This window comes from Lycium barbarum, chromosome 5, assembly GCF_019175385.1.
Source record: "Lycium barbarum isolate Lr01 chromosome 5, ASM1917538v2, whole genome shotgun sequence".
Taxonomy (NCBI): Eukaryota; Viridiplantae; Streptophyta; class Magnoliopsida; order Solanales; family Solanaceae; genus Lycium; species Lycium barbarum.
In genome coordinates, this window is record NC_083341.1 from 61,106,044 (window position 1) to 61,117,336 (window position 11,293).

Here is an 11,293-nt window from a genome sequence, read left to right on the forward strand (position 1 = left end):
CTCCGGCAGAATTGAAAGAGCTAAAGGCATAGTTGAAAGATTTGCTTGAGAAGGGGTCTATTAGACCCAGTTCATCACCGTGGGGAGCACCAGTCTTGTTTGTGAGAAAGAAAGACGGTTCCCTACGAATGTGCATTGATTATAGGCAATTGAACAAGGTGACAATAAAGAATAAATATCCTCTGCCAAGAATTGATGATTTATTTGATCAACTACAGGGTGCCAAGTGGTTTTCTAAAATAGACTTGAGGTCGGGTTATCATCAAGTGAGTGTTAGAGAAGAAGATATTCCCAAAACAGCCTTCAAAACGAGATATGGCCATTACAAATTCCGGGTGATGTCGTTTGGATTGACTAATGCTCCGACAGAGTTCATGAACTTGATGAATAATGTATTCAAGCCACTCTTGGATTTGTTTGTGGTAGTATTCATTGACGATATTCTGGTGTACTCTGACACAGAATCAGAGCATGCAGATCATTTATGTATTGTTCTTGGAATTCTTTGAGCCCGAGAATTATATGCAAAATTTTCGAAGTGCGAATTTTGTCTGAATTCTGTAACATTTATGGGCCATGTTATTTCAGATGATGGCATTCGAGTCGACACTCAGAAAATTGAAGTGATGAAGACTTGGCCAAGGCCTACGACGCCTATAGAAGTTCGTAGTTTTCTGGGATTGGCAGGTTACTATAGAAGGTTCGTAGAGGGATTTTCCTCTATTTCAGCCCAATTGACAAAGCTAACCCAGAAGTCAGTTAAATTTCAGTGGGATGATGCTTGTGAATGCAACTTCCAGGAGTTGAAGGACAGATTAACCTCAGCTCCGGTCTTAACACTTCCAGAAGGGTCCGATGGTTATGTGGTGTACTGTGATGCTTCCGGCGTTGGGTTAGGATGCGTGTTAATGCAGCACGGTAGAGTCATTGCTTATGCTTCGAGACAGTTGCGGAAACATGAAAAGAACTATCCAACTCATGACCTCGAATTAGCTGCAGTTATTCATGCATTAAAGATGTGGAGACATTACTTGTATGGTGTGCATGATGATATCTATACAGATCACAAGAGTCTTCAGTGCATTTTCAAGCAGAAAGAGTTAAATCTGCGGCAGTGTCGGTGGTTAGAATTATTGAAAGATTATGATGTGAATATTTTGTACCACACCGGAAAAGCAAATGTAGTGGCTGATGCGCTTAGTCGCTGATCAATGGGTAGCCTATGTGAAGTTCCTCCGGAAAAGAAAGAGATGGTTCATGAGCTCCGCCAATTAGCTAGTCTTGGAGTGCGTGTAATTGATTCGGGTAGTGCAGGGATTGGTATTAATGATCCCACAGTTTCATCCCTGAATATAGAAGTGAAAGAGCGTCAGTATGAAGATCCTCACTTGTGCCATTACAGAGACATATCTCATGAAAAAGAGAAGTCCCTATTTGAAGTTTCCATGGATGGAATTCTTAGATATCAAGGCAGGCTATGTGTTCCGAGTGTCGCAGAATTGCGCCGTCGAATTCTAGAAGAAGCCTATTATTCTCGGTATTCTATTCATCTAGGTGCAACCAAGATGTATCATGATATCAAATCAATATATTGGTGGGATGGCATGAAGAGAGACATAGGAGAATTTGTAGCACAGTGTCCAAATTGATTTCGAAATATCATCGGAATAAGCCCTGCAACAACGATGCCGAAATAAATCATCGGACATCGGCCATCTCACAATCACTCAAGTAAAAGAGTCTGTCAAATATCAGTTTCACAGAATCAATGATTCTGGAATTGAACCTCGGACATCGACCTTCTCACAATCACTCAAGTAAAAGAGTTTGTCAAATATCAGTTTCACACAATCAACGATATCGCATCATCACCGAGTATCGGTCATGCATCATGAATGAGTGAAAATGTGTGTATTAACATCAACAATCAAGTTCAATATCACAAGTACCATAAATGGGGTACGCCAACGATGTATCACATCATAATACCAACAGTGGGTATGCCAACAATATATCAATATCACAATACCAATAGTGGGTATGCCAACAAAATAGCCAAATCAAGATGAATAACAGGATCTAATATCTACCAACAACTCATGGCTTCAAGCTAATACAATAGAACAATCAAGCACAACACAACGGGTGGCTAGTCCCAACACACAACAGGGCCCAGCCTAAGGCAATATTCAACCCAACTTCATACCCGAAGGTTCACATGTTGTTTCCGACAATATAATCTAAATATGTGCTTGGGTATACGAAATCTTACCAAGGGTAAGAAATAACCTACTTGGATGGCCAAACCGTAAAACCAACAACTCACTCCTTTGCCTTGCCTTTTCGCTGAACCTCGGAACCAAAGTAGTCTAAGCATAATAAAATTCTATATTAGAAATCAGGAAGAATGATACTAATATTTCCATAATTCAAATAGGTCAATTCCTAACCTCAAAAATTGAGGGAAACGGGCTCACAAAGACAAAACGGGAAATTCGGAAGTAAAATACCTAATTAAGTACTAGGTGATCATAATCCAACCACTAATTATTTATTTAACTCAAGGATTAGCCTAATTTCTGATTTCAAGCAAAACCCCCCAAATTGGGTATAAATCCTAAGTCTTTGATATCGAAATTCAACGCTAAAAGTGGAAGATAAATGATTGATAAGCTTAGATTATTCAATATCTAACATAAAAATCACCATTTTATCATTAATAAGCCTAGGGACAATGTTCTTCCAAGACCCTCTTTCAACTCCCATCACCATGGGTTTATTAAGGAAAAGGGGAAACTAACATGATTATGGTTAAAGGAAGAGTGAAGAAATAAGCAAGATTTACCTCCAAGATTCTCGTCCCAATAACCTGAAGAACAGTTCCCTCAAGCTCAAGTATCGAAAATGGGACATAATGAGCACCTAAGGGTTTTTAACACTTTATTAATGTTACTAACTGCCTGTCACCCGCCTTAGCGATGCCTCCCAGTGGTCACCTGACCGCTTCAGCGGTCAAGCCTGAAATGCTTGTACCGCTTCGGCGGCCGGGTTACCGCCCCAGCGGTACCGCTGCTGCGGTGCTGGTGAAGCCAAAGCGTGCACCAGACACAAGAAAACATTCCAAGTTTCACAATTCGATCCAATTTTCCGACTAGTTCCTGAGACCATCTTCTCGCATACCATATACATAGACACACCTAAAAATGCCCTACGAACGAGCCCATGGCCCCGAAATTCCCAACGGAGGTCTTGTTGACCAAGTTAAGCCCCGATGCCTTAATTTTAATTTTTCAACCCAAGTCTCGAAATGCATCCAAGTGCATTGGGAAAAGAACCAAATATGCACCCAGGTACTAAATGACCATCCGGACCTCTTTGGAATTGACGAAATTTCGAAAAGGGTCTGTTTAACCGAAAGTCAACTTCGGGTCAAATATTTTTCACTTTAAGCCTATATTTCCCAAAAGATGCCCGAATTCAGTCCAAACACCTCCAGAAGCAAGTCAACAGCCCCCTCGAGTAAAAAAATAGCTAATCAAGGCTCGCGAACGGGCAAAAATATCGAAAAGACTATAACGACCAGACGGGTCGTTACATCAGATACCAATTGAACCGGCGCTCGTCCTCGAGCAAAGAAAAGAAGGAAAGTACGGAAGTACCTGAATCAGTGAACAACTGGGGATATCGGCTATGCATGTCGGACTTGGTCTCCGAAGTAGCCTCTTGCACAGGACGCTACTTTCATTGCACCTTCACAGAAGCAATTTCCTTTGACCTCAACTTCCTAACCTACCTATCCAAGATCGTGATAGGCTCCTCCTCATAATTCAAATTCTCATCAAGCAATATAGAATCCCAACGGACAATGTAGGTACCGTCGGCATGGTACTTCTTCAGCATCAAAACATGAAAGACCGGATGAACTCCCGCCAAGCCTAGTGGCACTGCTAACTCATAAGCTCCATCACCGATACAATCCACAATCTCAAATAGACCAATGTACCTGGGGGTTAACTTGCCCCTCTTACCAAACCTCATAACACCCTTCATGGGTGAAACCTTTAAAAGAACCTGATCACCAATAGCAAACTTCACATCCCGGACCTTCCGGTCAGCATACATCTTTTGGCGACTCTAAGCTGATAAAAAAGTTTGGCCGGAATAACTCTCACCCTATCAAGGGACTCTCTCAATAGGTTCGTGCTCCAAGGTCGAGCCTCGAACCCATCAAACCAACTAATCGGAGATCTATATCTCCGACCATATAAGGCCTCAAAAGGCGCCATACTAATACTCGAATGATATCTATTATTGTACGCAAACTCTACCAAGGGCAAGTGATGATCCCAATGACCACCGAAATTAATAACACATGCTCTCAATATGTTCTCGAGCACCTGAATGGTCTGCTCGGACTGGCCATCGGTCTGGGGATGGAAGGTTGTATTAAGATCCAATCGAGTACCCAACTCCTCATGAAATGCCCTCCAAAATCGGGAGGTGAAAATAGTACCCGATCAGATACCACAGAATTAGGAACCCCATGTAATCTCACAATATCCCGAATATATATCTTAGCTAACTTTTCTGTGGTATAGGAGACCTGAACTGGAACAAAGTAAGCAGACTTCGTCAACCGATCCACTATCACCCAAATAGAATAAAACTTTCCAGGGGTCTTCGGAAGACCCGTGATGAAATCCATGGTAATCCTCTCCCACTTCAACTCGGAAATGGGCATCCTCTACAGCACCCCACCGGATCACTGGTGCTCATACTTTGCCTGCTGAAAATTTCCACACTTAGTCACAAAATCAAATATATCTCTCTTCATAGGACACCACCAATTGTGCTGTCTCAAATCACGGTACATCTTAGTCGCGCTTGGATGAATGGAATAGCGAGAGCTATGAGCCTCAGATAAAATCAACCCAACCAAATCACCAACACGAGGAACGCACACGCGTCCTGTAATCCTCAGAATGCCCTCAGAGTCAATCATGGCCTCCTTGGCCTCACCTATTAAAACCCTATCTCGGATCTTGCTCAACTGAGCATCCTCAAATTGATGATCCCTGATCCGATCCAATAAAGATGACCTCGCCTCTATACGAACAAAAATCCTGCTCGGGGCTGAAATATCAAATAGACGAAGCTGTTGGCAAGATTCTGAACCTCCATGGCCAACAGACGCTCGAAAACAATCAATCAAGCTAAACTCCCCATACTCACTGCCTTAGGACTAAAGGCATCAGTGTTACACCTCGGAAAATTTTCCGTTAATGTACAGTGGATAGATTAACGAAGGGTACGAAGTATACGATGTCTCAATAAGTAAGAAATAGCAGTTGATGACCCTAATTGAGATTTCAAAGACATTCGAGGAAAGAGAAGAAAGTTTGCCCAGAAAGGCAAGGTATATGTTATGCATCAGAAAATATTTATGTTTAACAAGTTAATGGTGACTTAATGATGTCTTGAAAAAGAGTTATAACCTCCCTTAGATTGTTAATGAGGTGTTAAAAAAGTGTTAAGACGGTTCCATAAGGATTGGAGATCAAATGAGTCGACGAGAATGAATTTCGGAAAGCTAGGCAATATACGGACCAACATACGGACCGTATAAAACATACTAGCCGTATGTTAGGCCGATGTTCTGACCTGAATGGCAGCCTCACTGGACCAAAGATACGGCCAGACATACGGTCCATAAAAAAGATACGGACCGTATGTTGGTCCGTAAAACCGAGTCGGGACAGATTTTAAAATTGATATAAGGGACCTCAACCTCATTTATTTCATTTCATTTTCTCACTCCACTTCAAGAACTCTCTAGAAAGCTATCCACATTTCTTCCATAAGAACTCAAGAGAAATTTATGATCAACTTCATGAAACCAGGGAAATCAAGTGTAAGAAACTCATTAGAGTTCATCCAAGTCAATTAGTGTAAGAAATTTTCTCTAGCTTTTATTGAGCATGTTCATGTAATCGATTATCTATCGATAATACGAACTCTCTTGAAGGTAGAAACGTGAGCGTTGAAGGAGAACGATCAGACGATAGAATAGCTAAACGAAAAGGTATGTAAGGCTAGTTCTTTCCTTCTAAGGCATGACTCCAATGGCATGAATTCTCCTATTTTCCCATGATTTTCTTACATTCCGGTAATTATGAGTCTATGATTATATAGAGCATCACATGAGGTAGAGAAATGAGATATGTTATGAGCATGATAGTGATGATAATGAGTTAAGTCTAAAGATCCTCAAGCTAATGATTCTAACTGTGATCCATTGATGTTGTTCGTTGTATACATTCACCTTACATGCTAATTCCTTCAAGGTGAGGCAGAATGCTTATGAATGCTCTATAACGGAATCGGGGGTTCACGACCTTATGTCACTCCGATAAAGTATAGTTGTCTTTGAGTCTCTATGCTTGCATTATGATGAGTACATGAGGATGACATTACACCGCGCCTATATGGCCGGGCAGACACCACTAAGGTAGGCAGCATATACACCATGTCTAGATGGCATGGGTAGACACCACTAGTGGGTGGCATGAGATGGTTACCCCGGATGCGGGAGCCCTGGACGCGAGCTAATGATGATCACACCGTACCTATATGGTCGGGCAGCTTATACATGATATGATGACGATGTTTATGAAGTAAGTCAGCATGTGTTATTCCTATTAAGACTGATAGTCAGTTACAGATTGTTCTTCATTTGATATCCCCTCCTGTTTCATTGATGTATTGTTATTGTTTATGCCTTACATACTCAGTACAATATTCATACTGACGTCCTTTTCTTTGGATGCTGTGCTCATGCCCACAGGTAGACAGGGAGTTGATCCATTTTCATAGGAGCTATCAGCAGACTTTGAGAGCACTCCATTATTCCGGAGGTGCCATTGCTTATTATTTTGTGTACATACTTTTGGGAACGGCAGGGTCCTGTCCCGTCCATATGTCTAGTACTCTAGTAGAGGCTCGTAGATACATATGTGTGGGTAGTATGGTCTCACGATGTCTTTATGGTATGTATATTATTTTGATAACCGAAGGGCTTATGTATATAAAGGTAAATATGTTTCAAAATAGAAATGGTTTTCCTATGATTATAAGTATGAGAATAATGAATGAACGCAGGATGAGTATGATGAGTAATAGTATGAGTGGTGATCGGTGGTTAGCTCCGGGTACCCGTCATGGCCCCTAGTTAGGTCGTGACAAAAGTGTTATTCAGAGCAGTTCAGTCCTAGGAAGTGTCTACGAGCCGTGCCTAGTAGAGTCTTGTTTATGGTGTGTTGCGCGCCACACTAATAAACATGTGGTTGCAGGGCACTTAGGAAAAATGACAATTCTTCTTCTTATGAGATCGTGCGATAGAGCCGTGTCATGAGATTTTCTCCTCCCTAATAGTGTGTTGTGATTTCAGAGATGCCGGTAAAGAGAAAAGCTACAGCCGCCTAGAAGGGCAAGACTACGATAGAAAGATGGGTAGAAAGGGAGTTACCCATGAATGTAGAAGAGGGTCAATTACATATTGAGGCTCCATCTAATACTTCTCCCACTCCGCCTAATTTATAAGATCAAGAGGGAGCTTCAGCTCCAGCTCCTATGCCTACCGTTCCTCCACCGGTTACTTCGGGTCAATAAATGACCGAGACTATTCATCTATTGATGCAGTTAGTTGACGCCCAGGCACAACGGCAGGGTACAGGTTCAAGTGACAGGGCAGTTAGTACTAGAGCCCGTGATTTCATAAGTTTGAATCCTCCGGAGTTTTTCGGGTCAAAGCCGGATGAAGACTCGCAAAGTTTTATTGATGAAATGTTGAGAACATTGAAAATTATTCATGCCTCCGAAATTGAATCTGTGCAGTTGGCATCTTATAGACTCCGGGATGTGGCGGTCTTATGGTATAATAATTGGATATCGTCAAGAAAAGAGAATGCACCTCCTCCAGTTTGGCAAGAATTCGTGGATGCCTTTATCCGCTACTATTTGCCACCTGAGGTCCGCCGGGCTAGAGCGGATAGACTCTTAAATTTGAAACAAGGAAATATGAGTGCCTGAGAGTATAGCCTTCAGTTCAATTCATTGGCTAGATATGTTCCGACTATGGTGGCCGACATGGGAGATAGAGTGCACAGATTTATGAGTGGCTTAGGGCCACATTTGTTTAAGGACTGCTTGACGGCTTCATTGCAAGAAAGGATGGTTATTTCCCGCATTCAGGCCCATGCCCAGAACTTAGAAGGACAACAACATCCGCAAAAGGGTGAGCGTGATATTGATAGAGGGCAAAGCAAGAGAGCCAGATCTATAGGGGCAGGTAGCGATTATAGAGGGGGATCGAGGCAGTCATACCCTAGACACGCAGGCTAGTCGATGACTAGTGCACCTCCACGATTTGCAGGTAGGATATTTGACAGCTCAATTCCTTCAGGGCAGGTTTAGAGCTCGAGAGCTTCAGGTTCCCAGTTTGGGGGTGATTATAGCCAGAGGAGACCATCAGTACCGCGATGTAGTCAGTGCGGTAAGTTACATTCTGGTTAGTGTCACCGAGGTTCAGATGCTTGCTATGCCTGTGGCCAGGTTGGGCACATGATGCGAGATCGCTCGTCGATGAGTGGTAGAGTTGGGGTTCAGCCCACAGGATCAGCAGCTGGTCCTTCTTCTGTGCGCCCGACAGGATAGACTCCCCAGATTCCAGCAGGTCGAGGTAGAGGCAGAGGGGGAGCATCTACTTCAGGAGCTACTCAGCCCTGTGTCTATGCTTTAGCCGAACGATAAGATCTTGAGTCCTCCCAGGATGTGGTTACAGGTATATTGTCCGTATTTTCCCATGACGTATATGCATTGATAGATCCGGGTTCTACACTATCTTGTATTACTTCGTATATTGCTGATCGTATTGGGGTGAAACCCGAGCAATTAAACCTTTTGAGGCATCTACACCGATTGGTGATCCCGTGATAGCTAGACAAGTGCATAAAAATTGTGTAATTGTGATATGTGACTACAAGACTAAAGTTGATTTAGTTGAGCTGGAAATGCTAGACTTCGATGTGATTATGGGTATGGATTGGTTAGCCTCATGTTATGCTAATGTTGATTGCCGAGTGAAAGTAGTTCGATTTCAATTTCCGAGAGAACCCGTGCTTGAATGGAAGGGTAATACAACATATCCAAGGGGTAGGTTTATTTCCTACCTTAAGGCAAGGAAGATGATAGCTAAAGGCTATATTTATCACTTAGTCCGAGTTCATGTCACCGAAGAAAAGTCGTCAACTTTCCAATCCATTCCAATAGTGAATGAATTTCCAAATGTTTTTCCAGATGAACTCCTAGGCCTTCCTCCGGAAAGATAGATTGACTTTGCCATTGATGTGTTGCCAAACACCCATCCTATTTCTATTCCTCCTTACCACATGGCTCCTGCAGAATTGAAAGAGCTAAAGGTACAATTAAAGGATTTACTTGAAAAAGGATTCATTAGGCCTAGTTCATCACCTTGGGGAGCACCAGTCCTATTTGCGAGGAAGAAAGATGGTTCTTTAAGGATGTGTATCAATTATAGGCAGTTGAATAAGGTGACAATAAAGAATAAATATCCTCTTCCGAGAATGATGATTTGTTTGATCAATTACAGGGTGCCAAGTGGTTTTCCAAAATAGACCTAAGGTCAGTTTATCATTAAGTGAGAGTTAAAGAAAAAGATATTCCCAAAACCGCCTTCCGAACGAGATATGGCCATTATGAATTCCGAGTGATGTCATTTGTGTTAACTAATGCTCCGGCAGTGTTCATGAATCTGATAAATAATGTATTCAGGCATTTCTTAGATCTGTTCGTGATCGTGTTCATTGATGATATTCTGGTACATTCTCAAACAGAATCCGAGCATGCAGACCATGTACATATTGTTCTTGGAATTCTTTGGACTCGAGAATTGTACGCAAAATTTTCAAAATGCGAGTTTTGGCTAAATTCTGTGGCATTTTTGGGTCATGTTATTACAGATGATGGCATTCGAGTGAATACTCAGAAAATCGAAGTTGTGAAAACTTGGCCAAGGCCTACAACGCCCACGAAATTTTGTAGTTTTCTGGGATTGGCAGGTTATTATAGAAGATTCGTGGAAGGGTTTTCCTCCATTTCAGCCCCATTGACGAAGCTAACCCAGAAGTCAGCTAAATTTTAGTGGAATGACGCTTGTGAACGCAGTTTCCAAAAGTTGAAGGATGGATTATTTTCAGCCCCTGTCTTGACACTCCCAGAAGGGCCAGATGGTTATGTTGTATATTATGATGCTTCTGGCGTTGGGTTAGGATGTGTATTGATGCAGCACGGTAAAGTCATTACTTATGCTTCGAGACAGATGCGGAAACATGAAAAGAACTACCCAACTCATGATCTTGAATTAGCTGCAGTTATGTATGCATTAAAGATGTGGAGACATTACTTGTATAGTGTTCATGTTAATATCTATACAGATCACAAGAGTCTTCAATATATTTTGAAACAGAAGGAGTTAAATCTGCGGCAGAGGCGGTGGCTAGAATTATTGAAAGATTATGATGTGAGTATTTTATACCACCCAGGGAAGGCAAATGTAGTAGCTGATGCGATTAGTCGCAGATCAATGGGTAGCCTATGTGAAGCTCCTCCGGAGAAGAAAGAGTTAATTCGTGAACTCCACCAGCTAGCTAATCTTAGAGTTCGTTTAATTGACTCAGGCAGTGAAAGAATTGGTATTAATAATCCAACTGTCTCATCCCTAGATATGGAGATGAAAGAGCGTCAATATGAAGATCCACAGTTGAGCCATTATAGAGACACATTTCATGAAAAAGAGAAGTCTCCATTTGAAGCTTCTATAGATGGAATTCTTAGATACTGAGGCAGGATATGTGTTCCGAAAGTTGCAGAATTACGTCGTCGAATTCTAGAAGAAACTCATTATTCTCGGTATTCTATTCGTCCAGGTGCAACAAAGATGTATCATGATCTCAAGTTAATGTATTGGTGGGATGGAATGAAGAAAGACATATTAGAATTTGTAGCTCAATGTCCAGACTTTCAGCAAGTGAAAATCGAGCATCAAAAGCCAAGAGGGTTATTGCAAGCAATGGGAATCCCTACTTGGAAATGGGAAGTGATCAACATGGATTTTGTTAACGGGCTACCTCGTTCCCGAAGTAAATATGATTCCATAAGGGTGATCGTGGACAGACTCACGAAAGCAGCTCATTTTCTTCCAGTCAGAACCACGTAC